Source organism: Acomys minous, assembly GCF_964271855.1.
Source record: "Acomys minous genome assembly, chromosome: 11".
NCBI classification, from domain to species: Eukaryota; Metazoa; Chordata; class Mammalia; order Rodentia; family Muridae; genus Acomys; species Acomys minous.
In genome coordinates, this window is record NC_140492.1 from 8510489 (window position 1) to 8530092 (window position 19604).

Consider the following 19604-nt stretch of genomic DNA (forward strand, 5'->3'; position numbering starts at 1 on the left):
GTCAGGAATGTTAAAAGTCAGTTCCCACAAACCTAATGTATGGAACAGCAAGCCAAAGACTGAGCGGAATACTTATTGGGGAGAGTAAGCATGAATAATCCTCAATGGGATCTTTTTTTTTTTTTTAATAAGAGTCTTGCTATCTAGCCCATGCAGGCTAGAAGCCATACACCTCCCCTCCCACACACCCCAACACCCTCCCACCCCTCTAGCCTCTAAACTGTTGGAATTACAGACAGCCACTGCCACAGCCAGCTAGGTATTCATGTTAGAATATGAAGTTAACTGATACAGTGTGGGAACACAGAGGTTTAGCCTTTCCCAGATATTTCTCCATGTATTTTGTGTGTGTGTGTGTGTGTGTGTGTGTGTGTGTGTGTGTGTGTGTGTTTATATGGGTGTTCAAGTCCTGATGTTTCAAAAATATCTTACAGGGAGTTTTCACTTTTATTAATACCAGATTGCTTTTGTTTCTTGGATCAGGTGGCATCATCCCGTGGTGACTCTAGTCTTGAGAAACTGTTGGGGACTAGTCAGTGCTCCCTCTACTGGGCACATTTCTTTGGCTCAGAAATACTGTATATTTATGCCCAAGCCACTGCAGGTTCATAACTGCATTTGTATTTTCTTTTCCTAAATGCATGAGCGAGAAAAAGCCTAGTGTGTTTTAAATTTCAGCGTAAGATGCTGTCAAGTTAAAGATGGCTGGGTATCTTTCTTGCCACACTGGTCTGGTGTGTGGTGGGTCCTCCAGCCAGGCTCTCCCTAGGCAACTCTCCAGCCCCAGGAGCACACACTTTGGTGGGCATGATATTCTTCTAAGAGGTCCTCTCTGCCTGGAGGCGTCTCCGCTCACATGTTGTTGGGTTTTCCTGTGTCAGCAGCCGCTCTGTCCAGGACTTTTGAAAATTTTCAGGCACTGAACAGCAACAGCAGGTGTTCGGTGCTGGCTAATTGCATCCTCATGGATGGCTGAGATTAGACTTCAAGGCATCTTTGGGGGTGGTCTCCGGAAGCAGCCATAGGGAACTCCACTTTCAGGCCTGAGGTATAGGGAAGGAGATGGGAACAGACTCAGGTTAATCCAACATAAGTTCATTGGTGCCTGCCCTAAGTGTGGCTGCAGGGGGATTCAAGATGAGCAAGCCATCTTCTGGGTAGTACTAGGCAGGACAACAGACTAACATCATGGCCTGCAGAAGCTTTCCTTCTGTTCCAGGAAGAAGCTAACTTATCTCAGAAAGAAGAACAAAAGTCCCAGTGGGATCTAAGAGGTAAAGAATACACTCTTAGGATAGTGTAATCATTTCTTTCTATTGCTATGAAACAAATGTTGTGACCAAAAGCAACTTACAGAAGAAAGAATTTAGTTGGCTTTTGGTTCCAGAAGATTAGATTCTATAATGGTCAGCGAGACTTCACAGCAGGATCAGGCAGCAGGAAGCTGGCCGATCACATCTTTATCCACACACAGGAAATAAAGCAAACAGGAATTAGGGCCCAGGTCTGCCCTCTCAAAGCCCACCTTCAGTGACACTTATTCCAACACACTGCATCTCTCAGAGGTTCTATAACCTCCTTGTGTTGCTGTGATAAAATACCATGGCCAAAGCAACTTCCAGAAGGAAGAGTTTACAGCTTACAGTTCTAAAGAGGAAAGAGTCTGTTGTTGGGGGTGGGAGTGTAGAGCGAGGCGTAGTGTCCAGATTTGGAAGCTGAGGGCTCACATCCTTAGCCAAAAGCATGAAGCGGAGAGAGTAAATTAGGAGTGAGTGGGGCTCTGAGACCTCAAAGCCTGCTGCCTGTGATGCCCTTCTTCCAGTGAGGCTGTACCACCTCCCGAAAGTGCCACCAACTGGGAACCAAGTATTGAAATGCAGGAGCCTGTGTGTGGGACATTCTCATTCACACTGCCTGGGAGGGGAGGGGAGACCTGCCCAGGGTGCATGCAAAGCTGTAGTTGGAGAGTCGAGGGCACAGCAGACAGGAGTCAGTGATGCATTGAACTCTTCAAAACAGCTGGAGAGTGGGGATTTGAGTGTTCACCAGAGACAGTGAGATGATGACTCTGGATGTATTCATTGCTCTGACTTGCGCATCGTGCTTTGTGCACAGGCTTTGGAAACATCACCTTGTACCTGACAGGTTTATATACAATGTGTGAATTAGGAATAGAAGAAGACACTTCCTAGCTTAGGCTGAGAGCAGAAACCCTTCTGTTCTCCACGTGGACCGTGGAACTCATGTTCTTATACCCATAAGTGATTTGTTACATTCTTCTGTACATTAATCTGTAACCAGATTAAACACCCTTCCTGTTCTAGCGTGGGGCTGGTGCTGGGCAACCCTGAAATGATGGATGGGACCACTGGAGATCTTCCTCTGTCGTTGTGACTTTCGTGTGTCTCAGTGTACAGTGTGGCTCCCAGCTAAGGCTGGTCCTGTGATTTTACCCGTCGTCCCATCCCAGTTCGGTGTGGACTTGTGTGGACACTGAGCCCGCACCCCGTTCCCAGGGCCTTCCTGTTGCTCACCTGGCTCCCAGTTTCTGCTTAGTCTATGCAGATGATCCTTAGCCATCCAACGCTAGTCAGTGTGGAAGGAGCAGGTGTCCCTGGAGATTGTAAAGCTGATGCAAGCACAGGGATACAGTGGTGGTGACCCCTCTGTCTTGGGCTTTCTTAGAACAGCATAGTGGGCTCTCAGGGCCTCTTGGTTCTTGGTTATGGGGGCTGGCCTGTGTGTTGCAGGCTGTTCGGCAGGAGCCCATATTCTTCCCAGTAGAAACTCTCCCCTAGATATGAATATGGGAAGTGTGTCTACACATACTTTCAAATACTCCCTGGGGGTGAATCATCTGTAGCCTAGGACCCTGCTCCATGTAAACAATTGAGCTTTCTCCTTCGGAGCTATGCGTAGCCACTGTGCTGTTTGTTTTCTTCCTTATTGTCTTATGCCAGCCTTTGTGCACATTATCAAGATCATAAAGGTTAGCCAGATACTTCTTTCTTATGTTTATATATGTGGGCATGGATCTGTCAAGTGCAAAACTGTCGTGGTTTCCACCGCACCAGCTCTGCTCTAGAAGTGTGTGTGTGTGTGTGTTAGTGTAAGGAAGCTGACCTTGGATGTCTCCTCAATCATTCTCCACTATATATTTTGAGCAAGGGTTTCTCACTGAACTTGGGGCTCACAGAGTCAGCTCTACCAGCTGGCCGGCATTCCCACTGAATCCTCCAGTCCCTGCATCCACTATACCAGGGTTACTGCAGCATGCCAGTGTACCTGGAGTTTTGGAGTTTTCCCTGGGTGTGGGGGATCGCATTCAGTTCCTCATATCTGCACGGCAAACCCTGTAGCCCACATCTTGCCAGCCGAGCCAGTCCCGCGGCCCTAAAGCATTGCTTCCAGCCTGTGATTCTGGCTGGTGTTTGAGTCATTATGATTTCTTTAGTGACTGTTGTTTTTCTGTTTTTGTGGTCAAGTCTTTGATGAAAGTCCCTTTGTGGGGGAGGTGTCCAGTATCTTCAACTTTCAGCACAGCTAACAACCTTATGAAATGATAATTCTTTATTCATCTGTCAATTTCACCCACGACTGCTTCAGCCTTTTCAGATACAGCGTCTGGTCTGTTGCATCAGATTGCTAGGGTGCTATCTTGTGATTGCTTCCTCTTTTCTGAGCAGCCACCTCAGGCTTTTTTTTTTAATCATTTGTCATTACAAGGTTGGTTTTGTGTGTGTGTGTGTGTGTGTGTGTGTGTGTGTGTGTGTGTGTGTGTGTGAGAGAGAGAGAGAGAGAGAGAGAGAGAGAGAGAGAGAGAGAGAGAGAGAGAGAGAGGTTTTCTCTGTGTAGTCCTGGCTGTCCTGGATTCACTTTGTAGACCAGTCTGTCCTGGGACTCACGGAGATCTGCCTGCCTCTGCCTCCCTGAGTGCTGGGAATAAGCCCGGCCATACAAGTTTTATTTAATGACACTGGTGTTTGGCAACAAAGGTGGAGCCTGGAGAAGAGCGCTCTTTGGAGTGCTCTGTGGGGGAGAACGAAGTTAGTGTGTTTTCTCTACAGTTTTTAGAAACTGTCCTATAAATATTGCTCATGGGAATCACACATACGGCAGTTTCTATGTAAGGGTGAGTGAGAGACCTTCTGGCTAGTCTGTGTTAACAGTTATCATTGGCTTTAAAGAAAAGACAGCTGGCTAAAGTTTTGTTTTGTTTTGCTTTTTCCCTCTTCTCCCTTGTCTGTTTTGTTTGTTTATTTAAACAAATGCTTAGGAATTGTGTCTCTGTCCAGCAGACTATCCACGATTCTGTCCCAGGGGACCAGGTAAAGGAGTGCAGTTATCCTTTAAGAGAAGCTACGGTCTTGCTGTGCGCAGGCAAAAGCAGACAGGAATTTATGTTTAGTGCAGAGTCCCCAGTTTCATTTGTAAAATAGTTAAGACCACATAGGAATACATCGCCCCCAGGGTGTGGCGCAGTAGAGTGCTGGGACTGAATGACAGCCAGCCAGAGTCCCCAGCTAGGCGAGCCTGTGCCAAAGGCAAGGCTTAAATTGAAGAAAGGGGCGGAGAGGAAAGAGTGGAGGGAGGGAGTGGGGAGGGGGCGGAGGAGGAGGAGGAGGAGGAGGAGGAGGAGGAGCTGCTCTAGGCCCTCTCTTACACACCCTGATGACCAGATTCATCATAGTACGAAACTTCACAAGTTACACCCACTCCCTCGCCGGCAGCCGGGAAGGCTACAGCTTCCTGATTTCAGTTACTGGAAGTTGGAGAGATGGAAAGGCAGCCGCAGTGTGCGCCTCGCTGAGCCGCGGGTGAGCTTCCGAAAATTCGATCCATTTTCCACTCGCGAATCTTCTAGCGCTGGGTGCTTCGGGGAAACTGCTGCATGAGGCTGTGGTGAGGCTGGGTGCGCCCCCCACCCCACCCCCAACCCTTAACTGTGGTCTGGGGTAGGGAGCCTGAATGGCCGAGCCCTGGCCCCGCTTAGTTTCTATGCTGTGTCCCAGGGCGCCGCGCATCTCTGTTGAGCTGTGGGAAGCAGGCTGCCACGAGGGTTCTGACCCCCGGGAAAAGAGGGTCTGGCTCGAAAACTACTTGTGAGTCTCTCTTGCCTTAAGGAGGATCAATGTAAGGGAAACGGGAAAGAGACAGTGGGACTGATCTCGACACCTTCCAAAGATGCTTCCTGCCTGAGACCCACCCCGCTGTGCGCCTAGGGCAATTTGGCTGTGTGCGGGGTGGGGGTGCGTGGTGATTGGAGGGGTTGCCCTTGCAGAGGTTTGGGATTCTAGGCTGGACTGGCTTCCTTGCGGATTATTCTGAAGCTGTGGCCCCAGACCAGCGCCTGGAGTTCTGGAAGCGGCAGGTTTTCCCACTAGTTTTGCACTTAGGTTAGTTGAGCTAAAAGCCCCTTTGCCATTGGGGGGGGGGAGGGGCGGCGTGAGTTTTTCAGCTGGTAGATCCTCTGATCCATTGCCTGAGCGAATTTTGGGTGGGGCAAAGAGAGGAAGTTTAGCTGGAGACTGGCACCGATGTTGGGGGTCTTTGTAAGTGACAATATCCTAGCCAAGAATAGACTTCTCCACCTCTCCCTTCTGACTTGTTTTCAGCAGGCTTTTCTGGGTGTGGTCTCATCAGCAGGTAGCGTTGCATTTGGAGCCACGATTTTGTATGCTTATTCTTAGCTAATCCTTCATGCCATTACTTTAAGGGTAAGAAAGCTGGCAGGATGGCTGGCTCTTGGGTTCGCAACTAACTATCCATTTTACAATGAGCTCTTTCCTAGTTTGAAGGGAGTGGAATGCGTTCCCAGGTGACCTTGTCATTTTGCTAGGGTCCCGGTGGGATGGCTTGGCTTTTCTCAATAGTCTTCCACTCTGGTATTGCGGATCAGGGCGCAGGCTGCTGGGAACCGTCTGCTTCCTTGAAGGTAAAGATCTACATGTAAAGGAATGACTCCCTAGCCAAACTAGACCTGTCCCTGGGGAAAACAGGCGGCATGGCCCAAGTTGTCACACCTCTAGCTTGCTCTTATGTGGCTCCAGAAAGAGCCCAGTAGGTGGCTGTGAGCGCGGTGTTGTCATGCCTGTTCCTGAGGAACCTGTTGTTCTGCAGGAGGTGGCTGAACTGGATCTTGTGATGGCAAGGGCGACTCTGAGTAATGGATGGGGTTTATGGAACAATAACCCTTAGAGAAAGGGGAAGCAGCACTGATTCACAGACGGAAGGCTCCCTGGGGACTGCTGCAGAGATGTCCGAAGCTGGGCTTGATTCTGCCGTAGGACCACTAAGTTTATGAAAAGCGCCGGTTCTTGTACCATGTTCTTTTGGCTCCTCGCCACCTCTTGGTTTTGAATTCAGTTTGTCACAGGTATAGGAACACTGAAAGTACTTGTTTTAGTAACTGATTTTTGTTGGAAGTTTACTAATTCCTGTAAGGTTTAAAGTATATCGGTATATGTTGGATGGGTTGTTTTTAAAGACTGAGGCACATGTAAAAATGTTTCCTTTTCCATTCTTGGCATTGGTTATTTGTTCCTTTTCTCTCTCCATGCGTATTTACATGCATACTTCTCTCTCTCTCTCTCTCTCTCTCTCTCTCTCTCTCTCTCTCTCTCTCTCTCTGTGTGTGTGTGTGTGTGTGTGTTGTGTGTGTATCCATGACATGGTAGGCAAGAGCCACACCACTAAGCCACACCCTCCCAGTTGTGTGTATTTCCTTGGTCAGTCTAACTAACATGTTGTCGGTTTTATTGCTGTCAGAAGAACCAGCTTGGGTTGTTTGTACTTGACATACAAAGCCTACTTCCTTCCTGAATTGAAAACACTCAAATGTATGTCTAAAAAACTCTGCCTATGGGATGCTGTCACAAAAGGCTTTAGGACAAAGTCTTTGAAAACAAGCAACCCAGTCCCGCAGCCGTAAGGAGGAAGGCATCATGTGCTCGCTTTTTGTCTTTGAGGTTGACTGTGTTTTCCTGTTTACTAGAGCATACCTTCTGTTTGTGACCATCATACATATTGGACCAAATTGTTCCAAGGTGGGTTTTCTGTATTCACTGGGGCACACCCTGTGAAATCGTTTTCGAAGCATCCAGCCAGAGTATGCACGAGGCTGCGAGGTAATTTAATGTGAAGTGTGGGAGCATTCAAGACTCGGCAGTGCACATTTGCCTTGTGCAAGAGTAGACAAATTTGTGGTAATGACTGGGGAGGAACATTTCATTTCTGTTCATATTTAATGCATGAGCCTGGGTGTTTTAAAGTTCAGAGCAGTCTTTCCAGGAGTGTGGCTGTGTAGGGGCTCTGGCTCTGGCTCTGGCTCTGGCTCTGCCAGTAAGCTGTAAGGTCTCAGGATCTCCATATCTCCTGCAATGACATCAATGTACAAGCCACTTGTGGTTGTGGGATTGTACTGAGACTATCCAGGCAGCACACCTTTCATGTGATTTGGTACATAGTAGGTTCTTTGTGTCTCCTGTTTCCTGTCCTTTCTTGTCACACTCCCAAGCCCAGTGCTTCTCTCTCTGCCTGCCTGCCTTCCTGTCAGAATAGTGAAATGGGATAAAGTAGAATTGGAAACGGAGCACCACCAGGATGCTCTCCACAGATCGCCAGGGACACCTCTAAACTTCCTGGATTTTAATCTTAGTTTCCTAGTCAATTGATGGCAAAGTGATTGCCCATTTCTTCCTCCCAGTCTTTACCTCACCTTCCTGGGATCATTGCCATCTTATCTCCCTTCCCTGGTCACCGTTCTCATCTCCTTTTGAACAGAAGTTGCATGGTCTCAAAACCCCACACTCAGCCAAGACCAGGACAGCAGCTTCCGGTACAGCTGAGGTGGCAAAGTGAGAGTTCAGAGCAGAGGCCATCACCTGGTTTTTAGAAAGGAATATCGAGTTTTGAGTTTTGAGGTCCCCCAACCCCAAGCCATTTGCTCTTCTGAGGGCTTGTCAACTAGAGAGGTCCTGGGGAATACACCATCACTCCTCCCCCTGCATCATGTTTACGCATCTGGAATTGCAGGGGGCTGATTTGGGGGAGGGGTGATGGTGATCTGGAGTAGCATTAGTTTGCATTTGATACAGTGGTAGTCATTCTCTGTTTGAGCCCTGGCTTATTTATACGTTGTGACTGACGAGCTTCGGATGTGGAGCTCTTGTCAGGCAGGGGAAGACAGGTGCTCTCGGTCCAGCCTGTCTGCTCCGCTAGGCTGGCGATGTGGTTTCATACCAGTGGATGCTAGCGGCAGGGAAGACTGGAAGGTGGATTCTCGCTAGTGTCTTGTCCCTCTTTGAGTGCATGACAACTCGTGTTACCTTGGCATTTATCTGGTGAAAATGGGGAGGGGGGCGGATATCACCACTTTTGGAAAATTTTGTTTGCGTTATGGTTTAGGGAGGATTTGTGAGAGTTTCTCTTCTCCTAAGTGAAGAGTTTCATTCCGCACCCCAGTGTTTCTACAGCAATGAGGCTGTGCCATTGTCTGCAAAGCCTCCTGTAAGTAAGAGCCTCCTGGAGAGGTCCCCTGGATTCTTCAAACACTGGTTGCTTTCCCAGGTATCCATGTGATGCTCAACGCGGAAGTACTGTCTGTGCGGTGCTTTTCCCATGTCCTCCTCTTGGGTGACAAAATTTTCCCTGGGGAGACTCAACACACCAACCTACTTACTCTGCATAGGGGTCCCATGATAGACCAGCTACGGATACCAGTAAAGTCCAGCTTGGTGAGCCAGTGAGTCTCACTGGGGTTCCTTACAGCAAGATAGGGGAGGAGCAGAAATGACTCAAAGACAGCTACATCACCAAAGCCCACGGTCCCCAAAGCTGGGAACCCGGAGTACACTGTACAGCCTACAGACAGCTCAGCAGGTTGGACAGTGTCCTTTTCAAGAGACTCTGGTCTAAACCTTCCAGGCAGCTCAGCTGGTTTCTGTTTCTTCCAGGCAGTTGGTCTGGTCTTAGAGTCAGTCTTCTGTGCAGCCTGGCTTGCCTGAGAATCTTCTACGCTGTTTTTACTGCTGACCCTGGCAGGGAGGGGGCTAAGTGAATCTGGTCAGTTTCAGGGACTTCCTGACACAATTTAAATGGTTACCTGGATACTTAAGGAAGTTAGTTCTACTGCAGGATGGAATGGTTAAATCTTGGAGCAAACTGTTCAAGGACACACCTTGAAGTGTTCCTTATCTGCTTTGACAGGTAGAGCCACTGTGCATTGAAACCTACCTTTCCAGACCTGAAAACGAGAAGGAGAGGAAGGAAGCTTCATAGTCCCTCACTCAGGACGCGAGCAGCACCTTCAGATGGCACCTTTGGAGATCCTGACCAAGGCTCTTCTGTTTGGCCTGGGGTAAGTATGGTGTTTGCTGAAGAAGCATTTGAACTCTAGGATTCAGGTCTTCGTTGGCTCTTCATCGGCTCTGCGCAGCCCTCTGCTCTGGGACGATGGAAGATTTGGTATCAGTGACTGGTCCCGGTAGACTGGATGCCACGCTCCTCCGCACTCCCAGTTGGAGGCTTTGAAACGTGTGAAGGCTTCAGATTCCCAGGGCACAGACAGGCTTCTGGGCTACGTTCTGTGGGGAACGTGGTATCCCAGGGTGCGCGCTTGTTGCATGTAGGAGCATGTTAATAAGAGGCTCAGCTCTCGCCTACCTGCAGAGTGTGCTCAGGGAGAGCATGGCATTTCGTGCGAGTGCCATTGCTGGGTCAGACTGGACACTTCCACTGTGGGGCGAGTCTGGGGCTTTACCAGAAATGTCCTGGGGCCAACCATGCATGAGTCACTAAGGAGAACGGCTGCAGAAAGACACCCTCTTTTCCTCCTTGGAAGTCCAGCAAAAAGGTCACACACACTTCCATTTCTCCTCTGTGGTTGGGGACAGTGGTGTCACTCTGTACTTCCCATTGACGTCACTGGGAGAGAAAGATCAACACCAAGAGGTACTTTTGAACGGATGGAGGAATGGGAGACCTGGGTTCGGTTCCCAGCACTGATGTGGTGGCTAACAGCTGTCCATGACTCAGGTTCGAAGGGATCTGATGCTCTCTCCTGGCCTCCACAGACACTGAAACATACGTAGTGCACATACATACATCTAGGGAAAACACTCGTACACAACAACTCAAACAAATATCTCTCCTTAAAAGGAACTTTTGAGCAATATCAACTTGCTACTGTTATTCCCAGGTTTGCATGCTTCTCACTAATTTACCCAAGCCTGGGCGTTGGGAAGTTGGTTTTTTGTTTGTTTGTTTGTTTCTTGTTTTTTGTTTTTTTAATGTTAAGCAGGTTTTGGTAAGATGCTGGTGGGTGCTGGCTTTGAACAAAGTAGGAGCCAGCTGCTCCCTGAGGCTTGCCCAGCACCTGAAGCGGCTAAGGTTTCCCACCAGCATTCCAGGCCCTGCTCCTCAGTCCTGCTGCAACCTGTTCTTCCAGTATCGCCTGCTGCTCCTCCCTGCCAGAATCCAGAGCCAGCCTTGGCCACTCCCCTCTGGCGTGCCCAGCAGCTGCTAAAGAAAGCTCCTTGGGAGTTTATCTCACACGGTGTGACCCTAATTGGATTACGTAGAGATGATGTCAGCAGCAGTCACCCCTGTGTAGTGTGCACTCTGCCTCTCTTCTGTCCCTTAGCCCTAGGAACCATTTTCCTTTCCTGCAGATTTTCCCCACCATGTGCTAGTACTCCAGTCTCTTCCTGTAGGAGGACTTCCCTGAGAAAGGCTTGACTCCCCTCTGATCAAGTCCCCAGGAAGCCCAAACCTCCATTCCACCCTTGATGAGAAGCTCCTGTCCCAGGCCAGCAATGAGGTTTCACCTTGTCCCATCCCCATGGGCATCCTGTGGCTCCCGTTCCTCCATGGCCTCGCACAGCGCGCATGTGTCTGGTCTCTGACTTAGTCAGTTGTTTAGAGCAACAGAGTTGGGGTATGGCAGAGGTCGGATGCAAACCCATGTCCCTTAGCTCTGACACGGATTGCAGAGGCTGCATGAGGACACTGCTCCTGGTCAGTCAGGCCTATGTCAGGCATGGTGTCCTTGCCAGACTTCCCCAGCTCTCTGCTTAGTCCCTGTTCTCCTCCCTCCAAGGTTCAGCCTACACCCTGATGCCCTCTGACCTATTTACCCAAGATCCCAGTGTTAACCATTTCACCCTTCCTCTTCAATACTTTCCTCTCTGAGACTGTATTGCAAATCTTTAGGGCTCTGTCCCACATAGACTGTCTAGGACGTCTTTAGAGATCACCTAAAGCCTGCTCAGAGACATCCAGAGAAATGTCAAGTTTGTTTCGGAGTTCTCCAAATGAGGGGAAATACCAAGGTGAAAGAGCGAGATTAGGAGCAAGCAAGGGGCGGACCTGAAGGGAGCCTGTACTTGTCTGGGCCCGTGTGTTTTCACGCTGCAGCTGCTCCAGCTGAATTATAAGCTGGATGCATCATCCCTTGGCTTCCAGCGCAGAGCCCAGCCCCCACCCCAGGGAGCCAAAGCAGGTTTAGCTCATGAATAATGTCCATTTGCTCCCAGTGCTCAGGCCTGTGCTTAGCTTTGTTCCATGGAAATAGAAGATAAACTTGCCAAGTGTCTTGCTCCATCGCCCTGTTTGAGAGATATCGAAGATGTCAGTTGGCATTCAGTGTGTTGAGTTTAATCTGGTGGCCAGCCATAGTCCATAGCCATCAGCAGATACCAGATGTGCTCTGCCTCCTGGGTGTGTCCTTCATTGTAAGGTAGTGGAAAGATGGCTCGCCTGCAAAGTCAGAAAGGAAAGAGACTGCATGCTGGGCATGGCGGCACATACGTCAAATCCCAGAAAAAACAAGCAGATCTCTGTGAGTTTGAAGCCTGCCTAGTCCACATGGCAGGTTCCAGGCCAGCCAGGACTACTTAGTGAGACCGTCTCTAAATAAATAAATAGACTGCACACATTAAGCACCTCCTTCCAAAAGTACCTACCATTCTGCTAAGTGCGCTCAGTCAGAGTAGGTTGGGTCTCACAATATGCAGATGTTCAAGCCCCCGTGGCACTGTGTGCATTCTCCTGTGTACTGTAACTCATTTTTGATACTTACAATTCCTAATACCATATAAATGCTATGAAGTTAGTTGTAACACATTATTACTTAGAGAGTAATGACAGACAATTTATCTGTACTTGTGTTGTACAGAAGTAAATTTGATCTCAAGTGTTTTTAGTCTGCAGCTGTTGAATGTGGATACAGAGAGGTGTGACTGACCCTCCTTCCTGTGGCATATGTGAGTCTCTTTTTTGAGTCTAGATATGGGACCAGCCTAGCTGGACTAAACTCGTCACCATGCCGTATCTGACTTCTTTCTCCATGCACTCAGAACTTTAGTCCTAAAGAGAAACAGTAACGTTGATGATGTCACATTGATTATAGAGAGAAACAGGCCTTTGATGATGTCACATCCACTTTAGAGAGAAACAGGGCATTTGATGATGATGTCACATCTACTCTAGAGAGAAACAGGGCCTTTGATGACAATGTCTTATGGTCACATTGACTCTAGAGAGAAACAGGGCCTTTGATGATGACGTTACACTGTCTCTAGAGAGAAACAGGGCCTTTGATGACAATGTCTTATGGTCACATTGACTCTAGAGAGAAACAGGGCCTTTGATGATGACGATACACTGTCTCTAGAGAGAAACAGGGCCTTTGATGATGTCACACTGACTTTAGAGAGAAACAGGGCCTTTGATGATGATGTCACATTGATTCTAGAGAGAAATAGGATCTTTGGTGACACACTGACTCTAGCGTTCAGAGGCCGTTGTGTTTGGTTCTGTGCTGACAAGGTCTTTAGTGTTTTGTGAGTTGGTTAAAGTCAGTGTTATTTGAAACACCATAACTAGGTGTGGCTCGGGGAGTGGGTAGATAATATCTGAAAAACTGCAGAATTAGGAATCTTGCTTTAGTTTTAGATATTTGTCCACAGGTGGAGTGTATCAAGCTGGCTCTTTGGATTCCCTCAGAAAAGTCAAATCATTTTCTAGTCCTTTTAAGGAGCAGGACCCATCTGGATAGAAGGTCTGAGGAGTATATATGGTTTAGGATGCTGGTGCTTTGAGGTGGATGCTTGGGATGCTCTTCCCTCGGCTTGTCCCTCTCCTGCCCACATTGCATAAACATTGGCATGGCAGGGACAGATGGCTACTCCTGAGCTCCTTTGATGTCACATTTGGCTCCCTGGGTGGGGTAGAGTGGTTGCAGCCAGTCTCTGTGGGAGGAAGAGAGGCTGCCTGGGAAATACCCAGTTGACAGTGGGTAAACAGAAGGAAAACTCCAGAAAAGCTGGGTGCTCTGGTCCGTGTTCAGTCCAGACAGCAGTGGAGTGGGATTTACATAAGTGTTTAGCTTGGGAAGGCGCCAGAGAGCGCAGAGCACAGGCCTTAATTGATGCTCTGTAGAGTTTCATTTTCTTACGGAATGAATGCACCAGAGTGGGGGTGGGTGAGCGACTGCTTGTCATTGCTCTCAGGGTTTGGGGAAGAAAAGATCTCTTCCAGAAACCTGGGTTAGGCCCAGGGGAGGGCACCTGGACTCCCAAGCAGCCAGTGGAGAGCAAAGTGGTGCTTATACGGGTGGTTTCCAGCTGATTAAACAGCCTCCGTCTGTGTAATGAGGAGCAAAGGCTTTGATGGGAAAAGGAAGTAGTATAACCAAGAAGAGAACCCAGACAGGGAGGGTGCGGAACAGCAGAACGCGGAAAGAAGCAGCAAGGGTTGACAGTGAGTGGACATCAAACGGCTTTGCAGGAGCGAAGGCTTTGAGGGCGCAGTAGAGGGTGCTGCCGTTGGCCGCTCGCAAACCAAGCGTGGCCTCTGACCATGGGGGGAAAACTGAGTCACAAGAGTCCCCTGAAAAACGCCTGCGGTTCTAGCCCTGGGCTAAGAACTATTGATACGTACTTTTCTAATGTGTTTACAGAGGTTCCAGTGGGTCAGGTCATGGCCATGTATTCAGGCTGAGTGGCATCTGTTTGCTGTGCTTCATAGTAACTGGCTTGAGTTGGGGACTTCATTTATTTATTCTTCCAGCAAATCGTTCATTATATGGCTGGGAGTGTGGCCTACAGAGGTGCCCTCGGGAGATTCCGTGATGTGTGATGCACAATTCCCTCTCTGTCCGGGCGTTACTGTCAGGAGCAAGGGATGGCTAAATCATGAGAAGGATGGGGTGTGGCAGGGTATCAGCCAGCAAACTGTGAGGCCTGAAGATGAGGCTGATTACCCAGGATACTGTCTTCTTTCTTATGGGTAGAACAGTGTCGATCTACACTACAAACAGCCCCAGAATCAGGACGGTTTAACTTACTTAAACTTTTCAGTTTTACAAGAGGGTAGACCACATTTGGAATTGTGAATTTCTATGGCATGCAAGTGTACATGGCATAGTGTCTTTGGTAGCAATGCTGGGCAGCACTGAAGAGTGACAGACCGCTCACTGTCAGCCACCCAGGCACCAGGGAAGCATGCCAGAGGCCCACAGTGTGCAGCGCTAAACTGTGATGTTTAGTAGGTCAGGTATATGACATGCAGTTTTGATTTCTGACGGTGAAGTGACTCCGTCATAAAGTGGGGAGTGCCCCTGTCTTTATTTCAAGTTGGGACAGGCAATGTATATGGACTGTGAGTGTAGTATTTCTGCTTTATTTTTTTCTCAGTGAATGCCGGGATCTAGTTTGTACGAGGCCATAAAGTCTAAAAAGGTCCAACCCAGTGGACTTGACATTTGTTTTCCATCGTGTATATCCATTGTACATGGTACTGTATTACATGAAGACATCTTCATACATGTACATCTCTCCCATGTGCATGCACCTCCCCCTCCCCTCCCTGCTCTTTCTCATCCTGCCCCAGCCTGTTAGTCCTGTTTATTAGGGAGTTTCATGTCATATATACGCACATGATTTTATGTATCTGCATAAAATCTAGGAACCATAAATGGACGAAACACGTATTTGTCTTTCTGAGACTGGTTTAACTTGTTTCATGTGATTATTTCCGGTTGTCCCCATTTGCCTACAAATGATCATGACTTTGTTCTTATTTATGAATAAAAAATTTCATTTGTGTTTATACCATATCTTAAAAAACCCATTCTCAGCCAGGCGTGGTAGCACACACCTTTATTCCCAGCACTGTGAGTCTGAAGCCAATCTAGTCTGCAAAGCAAGTCTAGGACAGTGAAGGCTACACAGAGAAACTCTGTCTCAAGAACAAAAACAAAAACAACTAACCAACCAAACAATCCATTCTCCTGTTGTCAGACATGCAGGCCCAGCCAATAAACCATTTACCCAGGTTCCTGGAGTGAGTCCGGGGATGGGGTTGGAGTTTTACTGCACAGTTCCCCAGTCACCCTGTCCGTGCTCTCTTCTGTGGTTCTAGTGTTCCGGTTGATTTTGGGGGGAAGCAATCTTCAGGGCAGGATGTTTTCTCTTTGTATTAACTGTGTTCTTAGACTATGGCTTCTGCTTATTCCCACCCCCCACCTCCTCACCCTTTCCCCTGCCCCGACCCCCTACCCCCAGTCAGCGCCTCCTCCTGTCTGGGCCCCTTTCCCGTATCTTGCTCATGTTGTTTTGTTTTATGATAAGCATAGGTACTAACATTGAGGTAAGATGATTTCTCTTATTTGCCAGTTGATGTTTGCTTAGTGAGTATGGGAAAAGAGCATTCAGTGGACAAGGCAAAGCGGAAAGCCTCACATTCTTCCCTCTTGGCCGCTTCCTGCCTCTGATTTTGACCAACTGCTTGGTCAAGGGTGAAAGTCTCGTTCTCTATAGAGTTTTTTCTTAACATGGTGGAACCAAAAAGTAGATATGTTGGTTTATGTCTGTGATCTTGTCACTCGGGTTGACGGCGGAGGCAGGAGAATTGCGTTTGAGAACAGCACAAGTTACACAGTGACTGCTTGACCTACAAGTGAGATTCCCATAAGAAAGCCAATAAAAATGCCATCCATTACCTAAGGCCTTATAGATAGGAGTATTAATGTGTCAAGACCCAGCCTTGGCCAGCCCTTACGTAATTTGTTTACTTGTCAGAGCCAGGTTCTGTGGCTGGAGTTTACATTTGTGTGTGTGTGTTACATTTTAACACGTTGAGTTCTTTTGCCGCCTTTCCTTTCTTCTCTAGGACTAGGAGGTTTCAAGAAGGTTGAAAATGCAAACTACAGAAAACACAGGATCTGGAAGTAATTTTCATCAGGAGAGAAATTACCCAAATGGGAAAAGACACGATGTTATTGCTTGCCAGCTGAGGGAAACACAAGAGTGGGTAACTTGCCTTCCTTCAGTAATTGGATACATTATACAAGGCTAACAATTTCACTGGGACTTGGCAGTTAAAAGAAGCAAAAGGCAAGCCCAGGTGTTCACTGGTCCCCTCTTCTGCAGAGTATGTTGAGATGGAGGTGAAATTCAGATCGCTTGTCTCATTTCTGTCACTTGAATGACACTGATTCCTGCATATGGGGCTCATTCCACGACTGTGGGACTCTGGGAAACAGGCCGGGAAATTATCTTGTCTGGTGCCAGCCTTTCCTAGATGTCAGAAGCTCCTAGCTGGGTGAGGTGGCACACACCTTTAATCCCAGCACTTGGGAGGTAGAGGTAGGCAGATTTCTTTGAATTCAGGGCCAGCCTGGTCTACAAAGGAAATCCAGGACAACCAGGGCTCTGTTACATAGAGAAATCCTGTCTCTTGAAAAAGGCACCCCCCCAAAAAAAACCACCACACCCCAAAACAAACAAACAAACAAACCAAAGCTTCTACTGCCTTGTACTGGGATTGTCAAACCGCTTCCTGTGGCTGGGGTTCACGGTCCTGGGCTGCGGCTAAGGTTCACGGTCCTGAACAGTTGATAACTTAGGGTCCTTCATCCTAGGAATTAATTTTTACTTTGGAAATTAAGTGGCGGCTTTTGGTTCTCAGATGCCATTTTCACCGCTTTCCTTCGTCATGAAGACAATTTAGTCTGAGGCCTTCAATCTGGTTTGAGATGACGAAGTTCACTTTCCTCACAATTTTGGCCCAAGTGACCTGAGTTGCCTATGTTTCAGAGACTATCTATCTATCTATCTATCTATCTATCTATCTATCTATCTATCTATCATTACCTATTTATTAGTTTTGATGTTGGTCAGGATGGACCCTTGGGCCTCATGGATGCTAGGTGAACTCTTTACTGCTGAACTACAGCTTGGGCCAGATTCTTGTGGCTTTTGTTTAATTGTTAGTGTGCAGTTAGTTGTTGTGACATAGTTGGTCACGTCCCTGTTATCTGTACCTAGTTCCTGAGGCTTCTGGGTATCTTGTTTGAAAATTTGTCCTAATCTTTGTTGACCACCTGGATGCAGCACAGTCAGTCGGGTCTTCCTACACCTCCTCTGTTCAGTCCTGTGTTCAGGTCACATGTAGGAAAATGAGCGGTTGTGTTCTGCAGATGCATTTAATTTAATAGGTACAAAAGAAAGTATCTTACTCTCACATCACATTTAGGGTTTATGAATCTATTTGAAGTGCTTGGGAAAAAGCATCGTGTTAGAGATGGATTCGTCTGTGTGTAAAACTAAAACCAGACTCATTGCCAAATTTAATTTGTCAAGTGTTCTTAGAAAGAGGCAGCTTTCTAGAGAGTGTGATGCTCATTCTGTCTCGGGCTCAGGAAGAACATTCTTTGCATCTCTCTTCTTGTGCATCTTTCCCATACAAAGCACAGTGCAAACCCCCGCACCTCTGGCTTATGGTAGCTTCTTTATTCAGGATTGCCCAAACTTGGAGGAGGCCAAGATATCTTTCAGTAGGTGGACGCCTACCTTACATGATAGAATATTATACAGTGCTAAAAAGAAATAAGCAAGCCTTAAGAAGGCCTGAAAGAACCTGAGGTTTAGTTGTCAGGGACTGGGGAGCAGGAGGGATGATGGCTAGGTCTGGTCCATGCTCTGTCTAAACCCTGAGAACGTACAGCTTCCAGAGTAATGTCAGTGAAGGATTTGTGGTAACAGTGCTGTGTCATGTGGGTTCACTTGCTTTAACATGTGGCCTTCCCTAGTGGGGTATGTAGGTGGAAGGGGGAGCAGTTCTGATGGAACAGAAAGTCTGTAAGAAAAACTCGGTCCTTTTACTATGAACTTAAAACAACCTATATAATGAAATTTATAACACAGCAGCAGCGTAGCTGAGGAGATGCACCCCTGAATTCCCCCCATGGGATCCAGTAAAGACTCTGTCGCTTGGCTTGGCTTAATTCTTAAAGTCCCCTGAGACCTTCTGCTTAGGCAGCAGTTGTTAGGCAGCATAAGCAGTTGCTACATCAAGAATTGTTTCTGTACCTGCAGAATTGGGATGTGACAAGAACAGCCTTTGTCCTGGTGGCTGCATGGTTAGGAGGCACTGATCTATAGGGCCTGTTTGCCCCTGTCCTGTCATGTACTGTGCTAGCACTGTTGATATTAATGGGCTTTTCTCCTCCTCTTCCGTCCTCCCTCCTCCCCCTCCTATGTTTTGCCACATGCTTATTTCTTCTTTCACTATCTTTTTGAAAAGATTTATTTATTTATTTATTTATTTATTTATTATGTATGCATGCATGCTGTGTTCTGCCTGCATGCATGCCTGCATGACGGAAGAGGGCACCAGATCTCATTATAGATGGTTGTAAGCCACCATGTGGTTGTTGGGAATTGAACTCAGTATCTCTGGAAGAGCCATCTCTCCAGCCCAGTTTTTCATTTTGTGATTGCTTGGTACCTTCTATGCTGGCCAGACCTTCTGGGTTTGGGGGCGGTCAGAGTTGGTAGGGCTTATGCTGGCCTTCGTTTCTAGGGTCTGAGTGCACAGAGCACATGAACGTGGAGCTGAGCCAGTGTGACGCTTTTCCAGGGACAGCCATTGGGTGCGCAGGTTCCAGGCAGTGGGGATTCAGTAGTGAACAGGAATTACAAGAATCTCTCCCTTCCCTCTTGTACCTGGCACTCTGAAGGAAGGAAGCACACGTGCCATCTGGAAGATGAGTGTGGCCATGGAAACCAGAGAAGCAGGGGATTTGGAGTAGAAGGGTTACATAGGAAGGGCTCCTTTGTGGTGACATCACACCAAGAGTGACTGAGGGTGAGATCAAGCTCTTTGGTAATAGAGGGCAGAGAGCTGGGCCTGTTAATTGGGGGCGGAGGCTATCATGGAGACCCCTGAGGCTTGGTTGGGTAGCACAAAGGAGAAAGTCAAGGGGGTACAGGTGAGAGGGGTGTGGTACAATAGAAGTCTTTTGGTGCTGTGATATAAGGGTGTCCAAGTCTGATCCAGGTGTTAATAGGCTCCTGAGTTGCAGGTAGGCCAGGCAAGTTCCTCGTTTGGAGCACTGCTTCCAGCCATCCATGTCTCTAAGCACTGATTAAATGTTGTTACTGTGCACACACAACTGGATCCCCTGGTGCCATTGGGTCTGCATTAATAATAGTTAAGCTTCTTTAGGCATAAATCTCTGTCTTTATAGTTGCTAAGAAAAGGGACTTTCACCATTTGAGGCTGGTTAGCTGAAGAATTCTATAAGGAGTTCAAGGGTG

The 19604-nt window shown here is 47.8% G+C and overlaps 1 protein-coding gene across 8 annotated transcripts in view; it reads left to right on the forward strand.

Moving 5' to 3' along the window:
* Positions 1-19604, forward strand: part of TIAM1 (TIAM Rac1 associated GEF 1) — a 361545-nt gene that overhangs the window by 174131 nt on the left and 167810 nt on the right. For 3 of the 8 annotated variants that reach the window (XM_084800515.1, XM_084800523.1, XM_084800522.1), the window contains exons 1-2: positions 4664-4817; positions 9208-9358. The gene's annotated coding sequence lies outside the window, so the exon portion shown is untranslated. Of the gene's footprint in view, positions 1-4663; positions 4913-5285; positions 5397-9207; positions 9359-19604 lie in introns of those variants that run through there. The other 5 variants (XM_084800521.1, XM_084800517.1, XM_084800518.1 and 2 more) reach the window with 4 other exon arrangements.